A 23,791-nucleotide genomic window follows, 5' to 3' on the forward strand; every position below is an offset into this window, starting at 1 on the left:
CCTATGTCACATAATACCCACTCATCCAAAAGACAAATATGTTGTGTAGTGATTCATATCACTTATAGCTAAAAGAAGACATTTCATGATCATACAGGAATGTTTCTTCAGATTAAATACAATGATTTAGGCAGCATCTAATCAGGAAGGCTGTATTTTTAAAGAAGTGCTCATATGTCCTTCATTTTGGTTAAAAAGCTTGTGAGGCTTGAAGGGGCGCCTATCATGGCCCTCCCCTCATTTCTGCCAAACAAGACAGCCATGCAAATGCTGTAGGCATATTGATTTACATGCACCAGATGCTCGAAAGCAGGAGACTCGAGCCAGCCTGCTAAAATAGTCCATCTAGGAGAAATGCGTTCTTGTTAGAGATGCACTTCAACTTCTGCCAAAGGCATGGTCCTAGTACAGGTTGTGGCTACATGCCCTTCCTTCTTACAGATGCAGATAAAGCAAAAGCTGGGGGTCTCAGTCCTGGGTTGAAAGAAAGTTCCGGCCTTAGGTGATTCCAATGGCTGTTAATGCTAAGCGCTGTGTAGTGTGTGTTGCTGTTTTTTCTGGGGTTTGTATGTGACACTGATACACACAGACAAATGAGGAAATGTCGGGCATCACCACAAGGCAGGACTTAGGTTTGGGGTTGATTCCAGGCATTCACCTCGATGGCCATCCCAGGGAAACCCTTGACTTCCTCTAGCTTCTGTTTCCTCCTCTATAAAATGAGGGCCATTCCTGTCTTACATAGCTCTCAAAGTACTTGGGGATCCCAAGTATGATAGAGTGACGTAGGACACAAAATTGACCTTTGTTTTCATATCACCTAGTTATATTTAGAAGTCTGTTTTTAGTTCAGAAGAGCAGAGGGGAATGTGAAATACTCCATAGTATGCATTCAATCAACATATATGTACAATATTATAAATATATTATATATACCTATATGTGTATGGGAGCATATATGTGTATGTATACGTGTGTGTGTGTGTGTGTGTCTGTGTGTGTGTGTGTATAGAGCTTACACCAAAGGGAACTTGACTTACCAAAGGTCAGAAACCACCCCCTGGAATAATCGTGTTTGAAGAGGAAATGCTGAAATCAACCTGGCTCAAGAGCTGGACACCGTGAATCCTGACATGTGTTCTGCATGGACCTGCATTTGCTAAGGTTGCTGATGCCAGGTCCTCGTAGTCTTCCCCAGTGGACTGCTCTGAATCCTCCTTGAACTTGAACCCTCCAGAGCATCCACATTGTCGGCCCACCCCCTTTTTCTTCAGGACATTTCCTCTGTTAGCTTCGATTGCTTTTCCTCTGCTCTTAAGACCATTGTTTTATTTCATCATCTCTGTGATGGGCTCCTCCTCTGCAAATGGGACATCCTTTGCCTCCATTCTCTAAGATGTCACACCGTTCTCCAAGAGAGCTAGATAGATCTTTCAGGAGTGCTCTGTTTTGCTGATTGAATGTTTCCTTTTCATCTAATTTTGCATGCCTTAAGTAAAAGCACAGCACGTACATTCTAGTTTGCAGTCACTGCTCCTTCTCTCTGATTTCACCACTTCACGGTGTTACTTCGTGTACCTTATCTGGGCAAGATTTCAGACCTTTTCTGTATCACCTGCTTTGTCCTGCAGAATTTCAAGTACATATCAGGGGGACTCACAGTTTCAACTTTCCTCTCAAAAGATCTGTGTATATTGTTTTTTGTATATTTTGTTATATCTAAGTAGGTGTACTTAGATCTCCTACAAAGCTCTAACAGAGAAAAAGATTAAGCAAAACATGTAATGCACTTATCGTTGAATTCATCTAAAGTTCCACTCTATTCCTGACTTTGAACCATGACTTTATTTCCTTTCCAGTTTGTCTAACTTAAAAACTATGGACTTAAGTGTGCCAGGCTTGTGCTAGAGGGGCAGAAACCAATGGTGAATATACACACATACACATTCCCAGCCTAAGCCAGTTCACCCAGAGTGAACTGTCTAATCAAAGCAAAAACAATAATGTAATACAAAATTAATACAGACTTGTATCTGTGTCAGAAGTAGATAGGAAGGCACATGGTGCTATGAGAATTATATACAAGTCTTTGTCCTAGCTTGAGAACTCAGGAAAGGAGTTCCAGGGGAATAGTTACTTAAGCCAAGCAGATAGAGATCAGAACACAAGGTAGAAGTTAACCAGCTAGCGAAGACATCAGGAGACAAATTAAGACAGTTCTGGAGCTTGAACTCAGGCCTTGGGCTCTGTCTCAGAGCTTTTGTGCTCAAGGCTAGTGCTTTACCACTTTGAGCCACAGCATTTTTTTATGGTTACTTGCAAAAAAAAGGGTCTCATGGGCTTTATCTTGCCTGGGCTGGCTTCGAACCATGAGCCACAGATCTCAGACTCCTCAATAGCAGTGGAAACCATTCACAGTGTTAAGTGTGCAGGATTTTCCTTTGGGAACTTCATTTGGCCATGGAAGGGCGTGTACAAAAGGGGGTGGTAAGTAAAATCTGAGAAGAGCATTTGGGAAACTAGGGAGGAAGTCACTTGAGTCCAATGGCAGTGGGACTAGAGCTAAATAGGCGAAGCTAAATGTAATCTAGAACGCATAACCTCAGGATATGTGGGTGAGGGATGTTGGATCTGAAGGAAAAACTAATGTCAAGTATGGCTTCAAGATTTCTGTCATGGGAGTTGGGGGAAGTGGAGGGGGAGGAGAGTCCTTTACGGAGTCTGAGTCGGCAAAGGTGCTCAGCTTTCACAGCTGATTTTAGACATGGTGAGGCTGAGGTGCCTCCACCAGACCTAAGAGGACATGGCAAGCTGTCAGTCCACTGCCTGGCTCCAGCCCGGGAGAGGGACTGGAGAAATCTGTGGGTAGCTCATCTGTGTAGATGAAGTTCTTGAGTGCACCTGTAGGAGATGGCTGCCTGGGTGTTGTCAGGGGAAGGAGCTAAACCACGGAGGATGGGCACTGGACGTGGGGGAACGCCCAGGACTGAGGCTGGCAAGATGCCACGCCCCCATGGTGCCGCGGCTGTCCCCATGCACCACGTGAATTTAATTGTCATTATGCTCCTTCGTGTTTCTTCTTGGAAGCACCTGTGAGTTAAGGCTCTTCTGGCTCCCTGCTCCTGTCTTAATTGGTTCTCTCAGATGCTCTGACATTCTCTCAGGGCTCTCTGCCACCTTTCTTCCCAGCCCTAGCACTTCCTGAAGTTGCTGCTGGGTGAGCTTCAAAACAAGTGTGGTCTTGTTCCCCCTCCACCCCTACTCACAAGCTTCTAGAGCTTCCTGTTACCGACAGAATCAAGGGAAGTTTAACAGTGGAATCATTCCTTCCCTTTGCTTCCCTGCTAATTATGGCTGCCTGGCAGGCACCATTCCGCTGCTGCAGCTCCTTCTTCAAGAGCCAGTTTCCTCCCCAGCAGAAAGGCAGTCAGCTCCCTGATTTCACCCCCCAATAGCTCTAGAACCTCAAAAGTTCCCTTGGTATTTGGGGAGCTTGCGCTGATGGGAACGCTGATCCTGTCTGATCTTGACCACGTGGTGCTGTGTGTCCTGCCTGCTTTCCTCCATATAAGTGGGGATCCAAAGTCTTTGCCCCTTTCCTACCTCACAGAGACATTTTGCAAGGTGAGGGGAAAGAAGGGAAAGAAGCAGAATAGTTCAGAGACACCCCCATCTCCAAAATAGACAGCCAAAAAAATGGGCTGGAGGCATGGCTCAGGTGGTAAAGTGCTAGTCTAGAACACTGAAGACTGTGAATTTAAATTCCAGAATGTAGGAGGAAGGACAGATAAAGCAGGTAGGTAGGCAGAGAGAGAGAGAGAGAGAGAGAGAGAGAGAGAGAGAGAGAGAGAGAGAGAGAAGCAGTCATGTATTTTAAGTCAATAGTCAAAGGTTCAAAGCTGGCTTATGAATGCAGACATTATTTTTCCTCAAAATAAAAAATTTTCAACACTCTGTTGGGTTAAATTCCACAGGTTAATTATATATGTGCACTGAGAAAAATTTGAAACCTCAATTTGAAGAACCTCTAGGGAAAAGATGTCAGTGTAAGCAATTAACTATCTGTTCTTTTTTTTCCCTTCTATTTTAACTATCTGTTCTTATACATAAACCTGAATACTGGTGTACTGTGTTTCTCTAATTTAGGTTCTTTGCTTTATCTCTTTTCATATGTCACACAGAAAGAAAGAGAGAGAGATATTTTAAGTAAGTTCAGAACTTAGTCATTTAGAAGACATAATGGATTATTTACTTATTCCAATTTTTTTTCTTGTTCATCTTGACTAGAAAATACTGGCTGGCCCTAACAGCTTGTCTAGGATTAACGCATTGCAAAGAAGTGATGTATTAAAATAATTCTCTGCAGTTTTATGATTTTTTTCACTTGTGAGGCAATACTTGATGCAGATAAGTTGAATTGTTAGAAATTCATTACTTAATTATTAACTGCTTAGATATATATGGAGGTTTTGTGAGAGTAGAATATTTCCTTAGGATGAAGCCAAAAGATCTTTGAAAATGGTAGGTATAGTTCTGTTCCCACATAGTTTTCTTAATAAAGAAAAATCATGAGAAAAAATATATAAGGGATTGTGGCTGGAGCCTTTGCCTGGATTGCACATGGTCCTGAACTGCAAAATAGTTATGAATCTAAATTTGCCTGGTATCTCTTGGTGCTCTGTGGTGACTCTGTAGCCAAATATTACATATTACTGAGTCTAAGTCCAATACATGGACACGGTCTCAAAGCATTTTTTTTTTTTTTTTTTTTTTTTTGCCAGTCCTGGGCCTTGGACTCAGGGCCTGAGCACTGTCCCTGGCTTCTTCCCGCTCAAGGCTAGCACTCTGCCACTTGAGCCACAGCGCCGCTTCTGGCCGTTTTCTGTATATGTGGTGCTGGGGAATCGAACCTAGGGCCTCGTGTATCCGAGGCAGGCACTCTTGCCACTAGGCCATATCCCCAGCCCTCTCAAAGCATTTTAATTGCACCAGCCCAGTATGATCCAGAGGTGTAGGAATGAAGATCTGAGCCCTGACAGGAATGAGAATTCACATCTGGAAGTTATGATTTATTCTATACAGTGATATTTCAAATTCCATTACCTGTATGCAAGGTTTTTTTCAATGGTAGACAAGAGAGCAAAAGACTGAGGCTTTGTTATCTGAGCTGTGTGTACGTACTTATATATGTTCCCGCCGACAGGAAAATGAAGTGTCCATGTTCTGTTCCAACCACCAAACAATTTTCCTCACTCAAAAATACAAAATTATGGGGCTAGGAATGTGGCTTAGCAGTCGAGTGCTTGCCTGGCATACAAGAAGCCCTGGGTTGGATTCCTCAGCACCACATATATAGGAAAAGCCAGAAGTGGCGCTGTGGCTCAAGTGGCAGAGTACTAGCCTTGAGCAAAAGGAAGCCAGGGACAGTGCTCAGGCCCTGAGTGCAAGCCCCAAGACTGGCAAAAAACAAAACCACAAAACTAAATTTGGTAGAGGCAGTGAAGTTAATAATAAGTTCTTTACAAATACAATCTCCATGCCACTTGAATCACCACCACAATGCCAATCCCAGTCCCAAACATTCTACACCTATCATCTCACTTCGCCCTTGCATTATCCTGGAAATTGGGACCACTATTGTCCCCAGTTTATAATCACAAACAAAGCCTTGGCTTATCCAAATGCACACAATTAACACATATACTTATTTCAGATCCTTCAACAAATGAATAGTAACTACACTAAGCCAAGAAAGTTTTATCTGTGTACCTACTATCATCTATCCAGCCATCATTAGCCATCTATCTAGCCACACCTATGTATTAATCTATCTATATACATACATATATACCATGTATGCACCTATAACTTGCCATTTTCCTACCTACTTATCTACTTACCTACCTACATACCTAGCTACCTACTTACTTATCATCTATCCACTTATCATTGATCATCTGTCTGTCAACCTGTATATCTGTCCAACTACCTATCTACCAACCTACTACCTATCTGTCTGGCTAATAGCATCGAACCACACCGCAAGGATATAAATTCATTTTCCCTTTCTATTTCACTTGAAATTTTTCCCACTATACAAATAAAAATAGAAGTTTAAAAATAGAAGGTCTGGTATATTAAAAATCTGAGATCCTGATGAAAACTTTTTGTTTTCTCGTCTAGATAATGAGCTGTGTTATGTGGGTCAACCACACTTAAGAGTGCTATTAATAGTGTGAGAACTTTATTTATTTTCATTTGTCCAGCAAAGAGTTTCCTAGAATTTTCCGTTTGTCTCATCTCTCAATTTTATCTATACTCTGCCCCTGAAATTCAGATGTATAGCTCTATCTGAAATCTTGTGTTAGCTTATTAAGTTGTGTTACTTACATGGAGGGAGGAGATACTTCATTGTTACACCTGCACACATTTCACACTGTGTTCCAAACAATCTCACCCCCTGTGTGACACTCCCAGCCTCCCCCCAGCCATGGATCTGAGCTCTTCCGCCAGAACTCAGAGGGGGAAAAGATAGAAATCAAACAGAACTTGAGGACATTTGAAATCTCACCACGCATTCAGTGTCCCTCTCAAATTCCCCTTCCCCTAACCCACGTGGCACTCAGATATTAATTCTGCAGAGTCTCCAACTGGAGTGTTAACACTCCTAATGCTGAGCTCCGGGTTTAATAAGAATTCAAAGTGTAAACCTACTTCAAGTGACTACTTTCTTAAGCACTGTCAGAAATATTTAGTCTCTTGCTGAACAGACTGTGAGAACGCTAGAGCCAAAGGAGGCCGCCTCAGATATGTGCATGCATGTTTCAGCTGCCAAAAAATATAAGAACATGTTTAGGGGGGAGAGAAGGATTGTAAGTTGAAAGTTTTAACTCTCATGAAAATGTTAACTCTCTAGCACTCACTCGCATCTCTTTTGTCTAGGAAGGCATACAGACACCAAGCCTGGAAGGGGCCACTTAATGGAAATATTTTCCTCAGGCTTTCTGTTTGTCCCTGTTTGTCCCTCTGTTTCCTCAGACATACTGTTTTAATAAACATCTGTAATTCTAATCCACACAAACGTCTCACTGTTTTCCAAAAACACTCGGATACTCATGGAGCTGTTTCACAATTGGAAATGGGTGCTTAGTTTGGACACAGTTCTAGAAGCACCAGTAAAGCTCCAAGTCCTCTGGCATTCCTCAGTGTGAATTGAATAAGGTTGTAAGAATGGGGCCAAATAGCCAATGTTGTAAGCATTCAAGAGTGATGATAAGATTTCTGAGTTTCCATAAATTTTTGTAGTGATAAAGTTGATGTTTGCATATGTGTTTAAATACGCCCAGTATTTTTACTTTGTAAGGGGAAAATGTTTTATGGATTATGTCAATGTGTTAGTACACTTCACATCTCTGCAGGGCAGAGGGAGGCAAGCAAGAGCCCATAGGGTCTATTATGTAATATCCTCAGACCAGGGTTCTTATCTGTAAAATGATAAAAAAAAAAAAATCAGACCGTGGATACATGTATCCAATGCCCAACGTATGAAACTGTAACCTCTCTGTACATCAGTTTGATAATAAAAATTTGAGAAAAAAATATCAGACCTGAGTCTCCCTCAGATCTGCAACTCTGATTATATGATTTTTATAAAGGCCCTCTCCAGTGAATGTATCTATTCAGAGAGTGATTCACTGTGAAAAAAGGTTTTAAGAATAATTGTAATATACCTGCTATGTACCAGGAGCCATTCTAAGAACTTCCAATGCAATCTCTACCGCAGAGCTTTTCAACAGCACTAGGACGAATGTAAAGCCGGAAGAAGGACCTGCAGATGCCAGAGTAACCAGGAAGAGAGTTCTAGTACATTTAAATAAGTGTTCACTTTGTATTAAAAATGAAACAGCTTATGTCTACTTTCCCTGAATAGATTTTACGAAAATATTTAAGTAACGATTAGGTGGAGAAAAAAAAAAAGGCTCCAGTCTTGAGAGCATATATATTTCCCTAGCTCTGGTCCTCCTTTGAGGAAAATTATTTTTATTCATGTTCAGTTGATGACTATATGTTCCACTTCAAAGAACATGAGGGTTGTGTGATCTGTTATTCACTTAAGGCCAAGATGAGCCTCCACCAACTCATACCCTTTCTAGGACTCATGCCCTCCAACATGAGATTGCATGAAATTGCTTGTGCAATTTATCAAATAGAAACAACAAGGAAACCACTGGAGTTTACATAGCTATTAAGAGCAAGTATGTGTCAAATATTGTCCAGGCCATATACCTACATTTATAGTAGTTGCTTTTCTAAGATTTAAATGTAATGGCACACCCATCCTGTATCTTTTCCTGACAATCCTATCTGTAACAAAACTCAGAGATTCGGACAGATCTCTGTGCTTTGGAGAGTTCATTGGGAGTGAGAAGTAGGTCCCAGCTGAGACATCTGAAATGATGAAATTGAAGCTATAAAGGCACTGAGAAGGAAGGACCCACAAGAGCATCAGAGTAGCTGTAGAAAAGAAAGAATGGTGCACGCTCGAGTCTGGTTTAAGAGTTCCGCCTCTGGGGTTCAGAATCTGCATTGCTGTAGGCACCAGCACATTTCGTGCAAAGAAAACTAAAGAGCAAGATTAGAGAGTTTCAGTGTTGAGTAGCCTGTGGCCTTTTCAGTCCATGGAATCAGATCCTTTGTGTTCCTCTTCAGTCTGGAGCTGGTTGGGACTAACATGCAGTCACCACAATCCCTTCCAAGGATGTCTCCGGTGGGGGGGGGGGGGGTGGATAAGAGAAGGATTGCTCCAGGCAGGGCAAAACCGTCCAGGTAGGACTAATTCTGAGGCTTCTTGGAAAGTTTATTGTGATCAGATTTCCACAGGTAATCAAGAAAGATTCTATTATTACAACCCAGATCCCTGGGCCACCAGGGGACATGTTCTTCTGCATTTTACAAATCGTTTCATAGTTCAGGAAGCACAGGCTCCTGCCCATCCAAGACAATGTGGAGTTAAGCATCGAGGCAATGGGCTATTCCCGGACTTAAAGTGTTCTTTACTCATTTTATTACATAAGAATTACTTCATTACTGGCACTCTCACCTTGTGGTCAGGCCTCCTTCTGAGGCTAGGTAGGAAAAAAGGAAAGGACATAAAATGTAAATTATTTGAAAATCTGTTGAGGAGTTTTGAAGCTGAAGGTTGGTAAACAAAGGTTTACTAGTATGCTATTAAAGAAAATTAGTGGGGGAATCTAGCAATGGCATACAGATCTCTGCTACTATCCTAACCAAGGGTGTATGGGGTCAAGGGAGTTTCTGATTGTTTCTTTTGTGTGGGCCTTGCTGATTGATTAGATTTTTTTTAATCTCAGAGCATGGCTCTGAACAGGTGCACATGAACATCTTACCAAAAGCTTGGCTTTTGTCTCCACACTGCATCTTGTGCATCTCCCCAGCTTGCTTCGCCTCCATATTCCATTTGACCCTTTTCTTATTTTCCTCTCTACCATCTTGCCTTGAGGGAGAGTGGGTTGTTTTCCTCCACAGACACTGGAATAGAGAGCCCTAGAAAAGCACTGGGGAGAGAAAATGTGTTTTTAAAAATAAGTAAATGTGGCCTTGGGATATGGGCTAGTGGCAAGAGTGCTTGCCTCGTATACATGAGGCTCTGAGTTCAATTCCCCAGCACCACATATACAGAAAATGGCCAAAAGTGGCACTGTGGTTTAAGTAGCAGAGTGCTAGCCTTGAGCAAAAAGAAGCCAGGGACAGTGCTCAGGCCCTGAGCCCAAGCCCCAGGACTGGCAAAAAATAATAATAATAATAAGTAAATATGTATTTGTCTTTCTTTTGTTATCTTTGTGGGTACAAGACTCAAATTAGTGAATGAAAGGAGTGTTAGAGATTGTTTGCACAGCAGACTGAGTATACATCATGCTGTGGAACTGAACACTTAAAAGAATCAGAATGATCAAGTTTATCTTCTACCTATTTTATCCTAGTTAGCCATAAACATTTATTCATTCAGTATTTATGCTCCAAACAGCATACTAGACCAAGCAAAGATTTATGTTGTGGTTCATCATTTCAGAGGTCTCAATCCATAGTCTCTTGGCTCCATTATCAGGAGCCTGTAAAGAGGCCCAACATGATAACAGGAAATGTGGCAGAGAAAGCTAATTACCTAATGTTAAACAGCAAAAGGGAGGAAGGGGAGGAGAAAAGGGAAAGAAAGAGATAGGAAGAAGATAAGAAAAGGGCCAAATGACAAGACATACTCTTTAAAGGTGATCGTCTTCCTCTAATCTTCTTTTTCATAGCCCAGTCTGTATGAACTCATCAAGAGATTAAACCATTGATGAAGTTAGTGTTCTCATAATTCAATCATCTCTCAGTAGTGCTACCAGCTGGAGACCAACCTCCAACACATGAGCTGTTGGGGGTATACTTCAGATCCCAATCATAGCACAGTGTTTATCTATAATTTCCATAATTTGTTATATTTTGGTCCCCACCTAACCAAGGATAGCCTAGAACAACTGTATATATGTCCCTCTTCTAAACATAGGAAGTGTTCATATTCCATAATGTGTCACAGAGGGGCTGAATTGCACTTGTGAGTCATCATTACTCCTTACAGCATTTTTCTTTTTTTTTTCCAAGTACAAGTCATTCTTATTTTTCATTTTATATACTTCCAATTCTTTCCCTTGATGTACACACAATGACAAAATTGACTAACACACTTTCTTTGGCATGTGTCCTGGCCTTAAGTCATGCATGACTCTCTGTAATAAAAAAAAAGTTAATTTGTTTTAAATTCATGGGCTACGTTTCTATTGTTATTATTAAGTAGTTCTACAAAGGGGTAACAATTCCGTAAATCAGGTTATGAGTACAATGCTTCTTGGGCAGTGTCATCCCGTCCTTGGTCTCTCATCCCATTTCCCCCTTCCTTTCCTACTTTCAAGTTACATAGTTCATTTTTTTACATAATATACATTTAAGGTAATGATGTTTGCTCACCCTGCTTCCCTCCATTTCTGGGCCCCCTTTTGTCCACCCCCCAAAATATGTTTTCACTTCCTGGTGAAACAGAACATTATTATGAAAAGTAGCATGGTAATGTTGCAAAACTCCAACCCAGACAAGTGCTGGTGGCTCGCACGTGTAAGCCTAGCTACTCCGGAGGCTAAGATCCAGAGGATCACAGATTAAAGCCAGCCCAAGCAGAAAAGTCCTCAAGACTCCATTTCAAAATGACAGGCAAAAGATTAGGCTGAAGGTGTGGCTCAAGTGGTAGAGCAAGCAAATGTGAGGCCAAAAAAATAATAATAAATCAAAAGTAGAATTATCATATGATCCAGAAACTTTACCCTGGATATATACCCAAAAGAACTGAAATCAAGGTCTCAAAAAGATATTTGTAGACTGATGTTTATAGCAGCACTATTCAAAGTAGCCAAACGTTAGAAGCTATTCACATGGCCATTGACAGGTGGTGGTATAAACAAATATAAGATATATATAATTTATATAAAACATATATTTCTTTATATATAAAGAAATATTTACTCATAAAGGAAGACTTTTTTGAGACAGAGAAGTGTCATTGTATAGCCCAGCCTGTCCTGGAACTCACAATCCTCTTGCCTCAACTTCCAGAATACTGGGACTATAGGCATTTATCACCATGCCCAGCTAGAAGAAGAAAATTCTGAGGCATGTTACAACCTTGATGGCTGTTCTGGACCATGGACCTATTTTGTTAAGTTGGAAAACATCAGTCACAAAAAGCCAAATACTAGATGATAAGTTGACAAACACTGGATGGGAAGCTGCTGTTTAATGGGTACAAGACTCAAGTTAGTGAGATGAAAGGAGTGTTAGAGATTAGTTGAACAGCGGACTGAGTATACACCGTGCTGTGGAACTGAACACTTGAAAGAGTCAGAATGGTCAAGTTTATCTTCTATCTATTTTATCCTAGTTAGCCGTAAACATTTATTCATCCAGTATTTATGCTCCAAATAGCATACTAGACCAAGAATGTCCAAGGATAATATGGATGTGGTGAAGCATTTCAGTAGAGTGGAATGAATGAAGCAAATAATGAATGAATAACTACATAATCTCCTTGGAAGTGGCACTGGGTCTTTGAGGCTGTTTGCTACAGGCCTGAGGTGAAGCAATGACACTTTGGACATAGCTGTCTACCTGCTGCTACCAATCACTGAGGATGAAAATGGATGGAAAACATTGTAATGCATAGGCTTTTCGTTATCATGGTTGTTGTTTGTGGTTGTTGTTTTGGAGGTACTGATGTTTGAAGTCAAGGCTTCATGCTTGTTAGGTAGGTGTTCTACCTCTTGAGCCAGGCTCCTACTCCTTTTTGATCCCCTCTGCTTTTTAGATAGGGTCTTGCACTTTTGCCTTAGGCTTATCTTAGACCTTGATCTTCCTATTCCCACTTCCCAAGTACTTTGGACTATAGGCATATGCCCCTTCACCTCAATCTGCAATATTGATTCATAAGTTGAAATACACAGAAGAAAGCCATAAAGAGGATATCTTCTCTCAAAAGATAGTTCGTTATCCTCAATCTCACCTTCTTGTATTTGTTGTCTTATCAATGTAATATGGACAGATGATGATGTACTTTGAATATTGGCCCATGGTCCTACCAGTGCTGTCCGATTTTAGTTTACTTTGCTGGATACTAGAATAAGCACGACCTGACATACAAAAGAAACCATCACTATATTCTTATGAAAAACAGAATCATTAAAAAGTACTTTTGATTCAAAATCCGTCCCTAACATGCAGAAGTCAGAAGATCCATATTTTTATTCCAACCTAATCATTCACCAACTATACACCTTGATTAGATTTATCACCTGCTCTGAGACTCATTTTAAAGCCTTTATGTCTCAACTGCTAGAGAAGTCCCTTCCCAGAGATGATTTTCTGTGGATTTATGAATGTGATATTTTTATTGATTTTAATTAATTTGTATGACAAAATGAATACAGCTGTCCCCTTAGTGTCTGCAGGGGATAGTTCCCAGGAACCCCATGGATACTGAAACCTACAGATAGACAACCCCTTCTATAAAACACCTTGTATTTGCAAAGAACCTATACCACCTCATCACACCTACTTTAAATCATTTCTAGATGACTTACAAGACTTAATGCTATCAAAATGCTATGTAAATAGTTGCTATACTGTATTACTTAGGAAAGAATGACACAAAAAGGGGTCTGTGAATGTTTAATGCAGATGCAATGTTTTTCATCTACTTTTTGGTTTGTGTTCAGTTGAATCTGCAGATGCAAAACACATGGTATAGAGGACTAACCATACATGGTTTTTTAAAAACCTTTAATCATCCTGGGAATTTGGACTTCAATGTCTTTATTCCTTGTCAGAAGTGATTCCAGAGAAATTATCCAATTTACAGGCAAAGCAGGTTTGAGGATAGAAGGTGCAAGGATTTCTTCTGGGTAAAGACTTTTAAAATATACTTCTGCCTACAGGCCTTGAGGAAGTAAGTAGCAACATGGAGGAGGGTTGAGAGAATGGGTCAGTGTTCCGCAGAGCAATGACAGTGATGTTGAACTGTATGTTATGTGACACCCACGTTCTAATGGAGTCAGTCTAGTAATTGGTTCTGATTCATCTTTGAAACTGCTATATTGTACTTTGTTTCATTTTATTGTGTGCATGCAACTATACTCACCAGTACTGGGGCTTGAACTCGGGGCCTGGATGCTGTCTGTAAACTTTATTCAATCCACTCAAAGTGGGTGCTCTACCATTTGAGCCACATCTCCACTTCTGGCTTCTACTGGCTAATTAGAGACAAGAGTCTCCTGGACTTTCCCGCCTGGGCTAGCTTTGAACTGAGATTCTCAGATCTCAGCCTCCTGATTAGCTAGGATGACAGATGTGAGCCACAAGCCCTAGGCTGTATTTTACATTCTTAACCTACAGCTACATTTTCTGAAAGACAAACAGCAACCTGTAATATATAAGCCAACTTCTGTCTACTTGTCCTCCCACTATTCTTTGGTCCTCTCTGATGTTTACTTTTTTGCCTGTCTTGGCATCAGTTTAAAAACATATTGAACCATAGCCAGCTGTGTCAAGATATAACAATTTCTGTTGGGAAGTTTTATTGCAACTCTTTTCTTTAAAATGCCTGGGTGATGTACAATAATGAAAGTCACACAACTTGGATATATAAAAGCAACTGTTTAGCCTAAGCTGTGAAAAGATTTCTGAAGGGCAGTACAAATGGTGGGCTATTAAATGCCATGGATTAAAAAAAAACAAGAGGATATTGAGGAATTACAGTAATAACACAAACAGTATTTATAGCAGATTGCTGGAATTTGAGATGCAATGTAATCATAGCTATTTTATAGCAATAATCTTTACTTCCATGCCAGTCTATTTTCTGAAAGCTTGAAATAATGTAACATAGTTCAAATAATATGTCACCCATAAGGAAGCCAAGATTAACTCCTCATTTTGTTTTATTCTTCCTTAGGTCCTTAAAGGAATGTTTTTGAAAAAAATCCTAGCTTACAATTTATTCCCTTTTTAAAAATTCTTTGCTTTGTATCAAACTTCTCACTCCTTACACCCTGTAGGAAAGACTGACAAAAGACAAGAAAAGGAATTTGGAGGAAAAGAAAGTAAAAAAACAAATCTTTTAAGTTCGGGGGGATTTATTTCTTTTGTTTATTTTTCTTTCACATAGAGAGCATTCAAATAAAGAAAATAAAAGATTTATAACTCCCATAATTCAGCCAGGAGAAGCATACCACAATCTACTTCCTGTGTGTTAGTCATTTCTGGTTGCCTAGCTACAAAACACAAATATATTGCAAAACTATTTTTTATCACAATTGTACACATCTGTCAATGAATCTACTCCCCTATTTTTTTTCAAGTGTCTTAGAAAACAATGTCAGCATATCACATTGCAAATTTTGGATCACTTTAACCGTGGTTAACTCTACAATTGTTTAAACATTGGGCTCATTTCAAGCTAGATGAGAGAGAATTGTCTAAAATAATCAAAAAGTGCCGTGTGTGTGTGTGTGTGTGTAGAAGTTTGAATGGAGAAAGGGATGTTCTTCCAATTGCAAATTTCAAGTATGTCAGCATTGTCTGACAAGCAGCTGCCTCTGTGTTGACTTCCTGTGCCGTAATGAGGCCTCTGAGAAACTTGAACTTGACCTCAGATTTCCTGGTTGTTTACCTTCTCCTTGTCTCCTTGTCCAAAAGGGTAGCAAAGGCATTCCTGGAACCTTGTTTCTGGATGTTCAGTTTCCCAGGAAGCTCCTGGCCTGAAGAAGTGATTCCGTAAATCCCAGAGGAGAATGGTAAAGGGAAGCGTCCCATTCCCTATTCTTTGGACTTCGGTTCATTCCCCAAGTACAAGGTAGCCATACCTCACAAAGAGGCGCTAGGGACCCGTGACCTTGCACTCAGAGCCTGACCTCTACCAGATCATCTGTCCCCCATCCTTGGTCACCAGAGAGATATAATTGCAGTGTCAGGAATGTGGAACCAAAACTTGGGGAGATTTGAATAGTTCAGCATAGAAGTGTAGAGCTACTGACTGATTTGAACACCGATGGGACCTCTCTCATAAGATCCTATAGACAGACAGGATTGCTCAAACGTAGAAAATATTTTCAAAAGCTAGGAAAGACTTCACATTCCTCTATATTTCACACTGAAGCTCAATTTCTTGACGTTCACAGAAAGAAGAGGAGAGAGGCCCTTCATAGCAGTTACACAGCTTGCGATGGCCATAGAGGGAGTTGGTTGACTAAAACACTGATGAGCAAGCAGTTGACAAATAGTCCACAATTCAAGGTCAAGAACTCATCTGTTTTCAAGAATGTCTCCCTAAGGCCCCTGACAATCTTCTTAAAGTTGCTCCTCCTGGCCCCAGGGCCTTGTTTGGAGAGTGGAAATATTTGAATAAGCAGAATAAGCAACCATTGAGAACATGCATTCACCCCTCTAGTGATATAGAGGAAAGAAGATAAACATGGAGAGGGGAAAAAGAAAACCAACGATCTGTCTCTATAAACAGTGAAAAATGAAATGTCTCAGTTATTTTTTTAAATAGCTTTCTCAAACATCTAAGAATTGAATTGGACACTATGTTAATATTGTCCAAGCTACTTGTATGAACTGGTCACTTTTTTAAATATTGTGAGCCTTATACATGCACAGAGGGTGTGTGTGTGTGTGTATGTGTGTGTGTGTGTGTGTGTGTATGAGAGAGAGAGAGAGAGAGAGACAGACAGACAACAGAGAGAGAGAGAGACCAAGAGAGTTCTATGAAGGAAAGTTTTAACACTGAGAAAGCTAGAAATTCTTCTTACCCCTGATGCTTCTGCTGACTCTGCTCTCATGCCTGCCACGTTTCTCTATGTGTGATAATGCCTAATGTGGATGGCTTGTCCTCTCTCCAAAGAGCTTTAGGCTTTTCCAAACTATGGCATATAGCCCATTCTAATCAACCTGGTTAATGTAAGTGAAGAAATAGGAGGCATAATTCAAAACCACAATAATTTTCAAAGGCATTTGTGCTTGATTTTAGAATGGACATGGTATTTTTCCTTAGTGGTGGTGTTCATTAGTCTAATGTTCAACTTCAGCTCTCTCTCTCAAAAGCCCACAGCAACTGACAGTCAGAGAAGCTGCCCAGATGTCTCCCAGGGTCGGGATGAGGCCAGCGTAAGAATGGAGTGAGAACCTGCTGTGAATAAGGTATAAAGTAGAAAACGAGGAGCAGACAACACAACCCCATTTCATTTCACACTGTCCTGTGAAAGTAGGTAGGAACAAAATCACGAGTGGTAAGTGGTGAAAATCAAGAAAGAAAGTAGGGTCCAGCCTGGAACCGGAAAGCACTGGCGAGGGCAGGGTGCTACACGCCTATAATCCTCACGTTACAGGGCACAGAGATAGAGGATTTCCCTCTGAGGCAGCCTGCACAGACAAGACCCTATATGAAAAAAAAAATCTCAAAGGTCTAGGGTGTGACTCAAGTGGTAGAGCACTTGCCTAGGAAGCACAAAGTCCTGAGTTCAATCCCCGGTACTACTTCCTCTAGAAGGGAAAGGCTGAGAGAGAGTAGATTAGGCAGCCAAACAGCAGTGGCAGGTGCCACGTGTATACCGTGTAGCGGCATGCATGAAGTCGTTGCTGCCCTTGTAACTGGAAGAAGATCAAGCAATTTATTCTGAATCTGCAAACGTTGAGATCACTGTTGCTTAACTATTAGGCATGTAAGAAAAGCTACCACATGGGTAGCTGGATCTACATGAGTAAGGACTCAGAGAATGAGTCTGGGCTCCAGATACACAATGTGGAATAAACATAAAACCTGTGGAAATCACCTGAGCCATGGGAATAAGTATGGTCAACCAGAGAGAGAGAGAGAAAGAGAGAGAGAGTATACACAAAGAAGGAGGAAGAACATCTGAACAGCCCCATCAGGAAGAAGTTGGATAGAAAAAGAACCAGCAAAGAAGAGTAGGCAAAGGAGGAAGGAGAAAATCAGAAAGAGGTGGTGTTATAGAAAACACTGTTGGTGGGAGAGCCATTAGCAGCCACTTTATATGCTGCTAAGAAGTATGCCTGGTAGAAGGGACAACCTCGAAGTAGATGACAACCAGGACAGTAGTGGCTGTGCAGAAGTTATCATTCTGGAATGCCATTCTGGAATGATCTGAAAAAGAGAAAATAGATCTGTGCAGTGTTGTTTCTGTGTGTCAGGTGTGGGGGGCGGGGTGGTTGGGCTAGGGTTTGAACTCATCATTTTTTGCTTAAAGCTGGTACTCTACCACTTGAGCCACAGCTCCACTTCCAGCTTTTGGGGGTTAATTGAGGATAAGAGTTTCGTGGACTTTTCTGCCCACACTGGCTTTGAACCGTGACCCTCAGATCTCAACCTCCTGAGTAGCTAGGATTGCAGATATGAACTACCAACTCCAACTCCTGGTTAGATCTATGCATATAAACTGATGAAAAAAAATTAAAAGAAGGAGCCTTGATCAGTACTTCTGGCCAAAATGATTGTTCTGCTTCCTTCAGAAATAAAATTGCAAAGAAATAAAAAGAACTCAGAGATACCCAAGTTTAGATAATGCAGGAGATTCTGTGAAGTGGCAAGTCTAAAGGGACCTAGGCCATTGCTGTTTTCACTTTTTTCCCAGAAAACATGAAAAGCCTGGGGAAACTTTGACAAATGACTCCTTTACAATGTCTGTAAATCACTTGTGCAAATTAGCATATGCCTTGTATTTGATACTAAAGAGATTCCAAAACCTTTCCTCTTTCTAGTTTGGAGTTGTCTAGCTTTAGAACATTTTAACTGGCTACTAGGACCACAACCAAGGTTTTGTTTGTCCAGGGTTAGTCTGGAAAATTCCAGTACCAAAACTGATTTACGATATAGCAAAGGGACAGGACGTTTGAAATCAAGACCATCATGGAAAACCAGGCAAATTTATTGTTGTTTACCACTAGTGGCTTCCAGGAGGACTTCCGTTTGAGAAACAGCCTTGTGGCTGACTATTCATTAGTTCTCTGAGCTTAATGGATGAATGACCAGAATTTTCATTCCATTTTTGTAGACAAGCATGAGAAAGGGCAAGGTTTTTAATTATTTGCTCAAGGACAAGACTGGTCTTCTAATTCCAGTTCCTACTCACTTTCTAAGCAGTTTCAGAGCATGTAATATTTAAATTACCGCTTAAATGTTTTATTTAATGATGAATGGCTTTTGCCATCATAGATCGGAAATAGCTTTGGCCATTTTCCTGCTTGAATAACCAGTGTCTCCGAGAGCATAGGCATTTTTCTTTGCGGGTGTCAAATGAGAGATCTGTTTTAAGCATGCTTCCAAGTGCAAATTAGCTTTCTTAAAGGAAAGAAAGAAAACACAATCATTGTTTCCTGTCCATTAGCCTTCAGCTCACTGCTCCCAAGAAATGGGAGCTGATTTCACAAATAACCTCATGTTTCTGTGATGGTATCTGTGGAAACTCCCTAAAACATTAAAAAAACAATAAAACACATCAAGACAACACACACACACACACACACACACACACACACACACACACACGACTCATAGCTAAAAGCACCAGCATTTCTGAGTGATAACTTCTAGAGGAAATGTGTCAAGAAGAAATGCTAAAAGCAGAAAATAAAACCCAGGATTATGAGTATGTTTAGCTTTATTTGATCACTTTACAATGCATACAAATGCCAGAATGCCACACATAACATAAATATGTATTTTTTGTTGTCTTTTTGAGGCAAAAAACTCATTATTTACCTTAGGCTGCCTCAAACTTTGTTGTATACTGGGCTTGAACTCAGGATGTCCAGCTCTCATTTGACTTTTTCACTCAAGATTGGCTTTCTACCACATGAGCCACACCTCCACTTCCAACTTTTTGCTGGTTAATTGGAAATAAGAGTCTCTCAACCTTTTCCTGTTCCGACTGGCTTTGAACCATGATCCTCAGATCTCAGCTTCCGTAGGCATTACAGGTATGAGCCACCAGCCCCTTTACCTCAAACTTTAGATCTTCCTGCCTCAGCCTCCCGAGTGTAGAATTCCATGTATGGAACACCATACCTAACCACTCTGTATCATTTTTTTTATTGTTACTTATAGATTGTTAAATCTTAAAAAGAAAACAAGACACAGTTCTCAGCATAAACCTTCCATTTGATTCAGAGGTAGCAAACCAGGCACTGACATGATATAGGGAGCCTCTGGTGTCTCTGATTCCCCCTCTGTATAATGAATGATTCAGATTTTAAGATCTGGATGAATCCTTTGGTGCTGCATGTTTTTGGGGGTCATTTGGGGAACTGACTGTACAGAGTGAAGTATCACGTACACCCCATCTGCTAATTATATAAAGGACACCCTCCCCACAGCTGAGGTTTCAGTGTTGCTTCCTAGCCTCTTCATGCTGCCCAGGCCTGCTCGTTCCTAGAACATTCTTGCTGACAGGGAAATCTTTTCACTCACTATCCAGAATCTTTCACAGATGTTCCCTGTAGCAACAGAGTCGCAGCTGCTGCCCAGTCAGTGAAAGCCCAAGGAATCGGTGCTATCTTTTCATCTTGGCAAATATCATTCAGATAAGCAAATAACTTTTCCCCAAATTCCAGCAGATTCTGTGTATGTGATGGTTCCCCTGTCACTTTCTTTTCAGGAACTTGTCTTCCTTTTGATGTTTTTATCACCAGGGAGAAAGCTTTAAAGGGGAGGCATAAATTGCAAGAGAAAGCAGTAATTGCCTTCTGAGTTGAATGTAATATGCAAAGCCAGTGTGAGGTAGTGAACGGTCTGGCTCTTAATGGATGCTTTCTACTTGGAGTTCTCATTTAACACATGGCGGGAAGACCTCCTTGCAATGAATGCCTGCGACTGGAGGGCAGCGTATATGAATCTTGAGCCCAAGCTCTTTTCTTGCTGGAAATGAGGTTAGAAAACAATCCAAGGAAAAGTTATGTTTTTCTAAAATAAAAATTGAGTTTGGGCCCCAAACGATTGTACGTGCTGTTTAAATAAGATTTGAGCACTTTCGGGTGTTGGCAGGTTTTGCTTTTCTGTGGATAATTCTTTCTTGCAATTTCCCCATACCTGTTAGCCTAAGGTCAAGAAAGATATATCTGATGTGATTTCTTTTATTACCTAATACTTGATATAAAATTTCGATACCCAAGTCCATTATAAACCCTTAAGCAGTCTAAAACAAATAAACAGTAGCTTAATATTTCTATTTGCAGGATACACACAGGCAGATAGAAGTTACATAAATAATGTATACATTATATATCATATACTAGTCATTTTATAGTCATTATATTGTGTGTACTATATCATATGTGCTATACATTGCATCATGTATACAATATATATGTAAGCAAATTATATAACAAACTTAACATAGGTAAGTAACATAGGTTAAATAGGCTTAAACAAGAGTGAACAGTGAAATCTGAGAATCCTGCTTCCAAGCCAACCTGAATAGGCAAATCCAAGACACTCTTGCCCAGCAAAAGTCTAGCTGTAGAAGTATGGTCAAGTGGTAGAGCACCAGGCTTAACCTTAAAAGCTAAGGAAGAGTATGAGGCCCTGAGTTCAAAGCACAATACACACACACACACACACACACACACACACACACACACACACACAAAGAAAAGCCCTGCATTAAGTTCAAAGAAATCTGTATTCTTTTTTTTTTTTTTTTGGCCAGTCCTGGGCCTTGGACTCAGGGCCTGAGCACTGTCCCTGGCTTCTTCCCGCTCAAGGCTAGCACTCTGCCACTTGAGCCACAGCGCCGCTTCTGGCCGTTTTCTGTATATGTGGTGCTGGGGAATCAAACCTAGGGCCTCGTGTATCCGAGGCAGGCACTCTTGCCACTAGGCTATATCCCCAGCCCCGAAATCTGTATTCTTGTTGGCACCAAGATGATCATTAAATGGCACTCCTGCCTCTGTTTCCCCATCAATCTTGGTTACAGTGATGACTTTCTTGCATGGAAAGCATCATTATAAAATGACTTTATTAGCAACGTCTCAAAAACAATGTTTAAAGGCTCCCATGTGTAAGAGATTGCCTGCTGTGAAGAGCAGAGTCGAATTTTCAAACAGTGATTGTCAGCCCTTGTTGTTCCAGTCACCCAGCCCCCAACCCAGAGCTCATACATCTGGCTTGAGATGGAGCTTAGCTCTGCCTTATATTTATTTAAGTTCCCTAGGGACTCTAATGCCAGCCAGATTGTATAGAATTCTCTATGAATTGGGAGATGCAATACTTAACCCACTCTCAGAAAAGAGGGACTATATTAAAATAACTACATTCAAGCAGATATTGAAAGCACTTAATTTTAACCATATAGGACATTATCAAGGCGCATATACCGCCTAACTTCCCTGGTTCCCCTCCCTGTCTCTTCTTTCTCTTACCCTCAAGGTATACAAGTCCATTCAATAACTGGAGATTACAATTTCCTGCTATATTGTGCATATCAGTTCAGATTAAATCCTTCAGGGGAAATTTCATTTCCTTTTTTATATGAAATTGCCTCTTTAAACAAGTATATTTTAGGTAAAAGCTTTTCTATTTGATCTGTTCAGTATCTCTGTACTGCAATAAAAAATTATGGGGTCCTGAATAATTTTGAATGTTCTCTACTTTTGCTGTAAAGGGCTATTTTGTACATGTGATGTTCAGGTTGGCTTCCTTCCCTTATCTGCTTCTCAGCCTTTAAGTCATTCTGTGTATCTCACTCCTTAAAAGTATGATGCATGAAACTTAAAAACTACTAAAGAGCAGGAATATTCTTTTGACCAGGAGATGTATTTTGGAAAATTAAACTTTGGCTTCCATTTCTGAACAGGATAGGAAAGAAGTCTTTAATTAAAGTAGTTTGCAACTACTGCTAACAGAAGGCTAGTTGAGACAAGAGTACCCAGGCTTCTCCCTCTGTAAGGCTTTTATGGTTGGGTGGGATTTTGCTGATGTCTTCCCTTCAAGAGCTGAAGGAGAAAGGTTCAATTGATGTTAATGTAAATCTGGATCTTTCTTAAAGGCCAGTGGGGGTGGGAGAGAGACATCAAAGGAGTAAGTAGTTATTCCCAATTCTTTCTATCTACTAAATTGAAAAGGCCATTTCATTTGATTCTACTAAATTGGTGCAAATATCTAGAGAATGGCTATTATACCATAAGATGGTGAGGAGTCTGCCTATATGTCCTGAATATACATTCAGGACACAAAAGCATGCACAACCAGGAAGGTCTATATGCGACCCATGGATTGGAAAAACGTAAAAAATCATGCTGTAAGATTTTGCCAGTTGGAGATTTTTTTTTTTTTTTTGGCCAGTCCTGTAGCTTGTACTCAGGGCTTGAACACTGTCCCTGGCTTCTTTTTGCTCACGGCTAGTACTCTACCACTTAAGCCACAGCAACACTTCTGGCTTTTTCTGTATATGTGGTGCTGGAGATTGTCTTTTAAGAACACAGTTAACGGGCTGGGAGTATGACCTAGTGGCAAGAGTGCTTGCCTCATATACATGAATCCCTGGGTTTGATTCCCGAGCACCACATATATAGAAAATGGCCAGAAGTGGCGCTGTGGCTCAAGTGGCAGAGTGCTAGCCTTGAGCAAAGAGAAGCCAGGGACTGTGCTCAGGCCCTGAGTTCAAGACCCAGGACTGGAAAAAAAAAAAAAAAAACCAAAGAACACAGTTAACATCTTAATTAACATCTAAACATTTTGTGCATATATGATGTACCTACTAATCATTAACTTTCTCTTACCCCGATTTATCTGTCCATACTTCTTGGTTATAAATAATAACCAGCTCAATTATCATGGTATTGTGAGCCCCTCAAATATATATTTAGTAAAAAAAAAAAAAGACCTGGAGAGTTTATAGAACCTACTAGAAAGTTATAGAGCAAGTTTTGGGAATGAGCCAAGGTGAGACTATTTCTGAAAGTCTAGGAAAGAGAACTACTTAGTAGAATGGTCTAGAAGGAGCAGTGGGCTGAGGAAGCGTGGGGACTGGGGAATATAGACCACAAACATATTGTAATCCGAATATCATGTGCATATGAATTAATATCCAGCAAAATAAGAAACCTGTCATTATAGAGTTTGGTGATTTGAGGTCCTCTTGACACAGAGATGAGCGCCAGGCTTTTCTGGTGTGTG

This window comes from Perognathus longimembris, chromosome 18, assembly GCF_023159225.1.
Source record: "Perognathus longimembris pacificus isolate PPM17 chromosome 18, ASM2315922v1, whole genome shotgun sequence".
NCBI classification, from domain to species: Eukaryota; Metazoa; Chordata; class Mammalia; order Rodentia; family Heteromyidae; genus Perognathus; species Perognathus longimembris.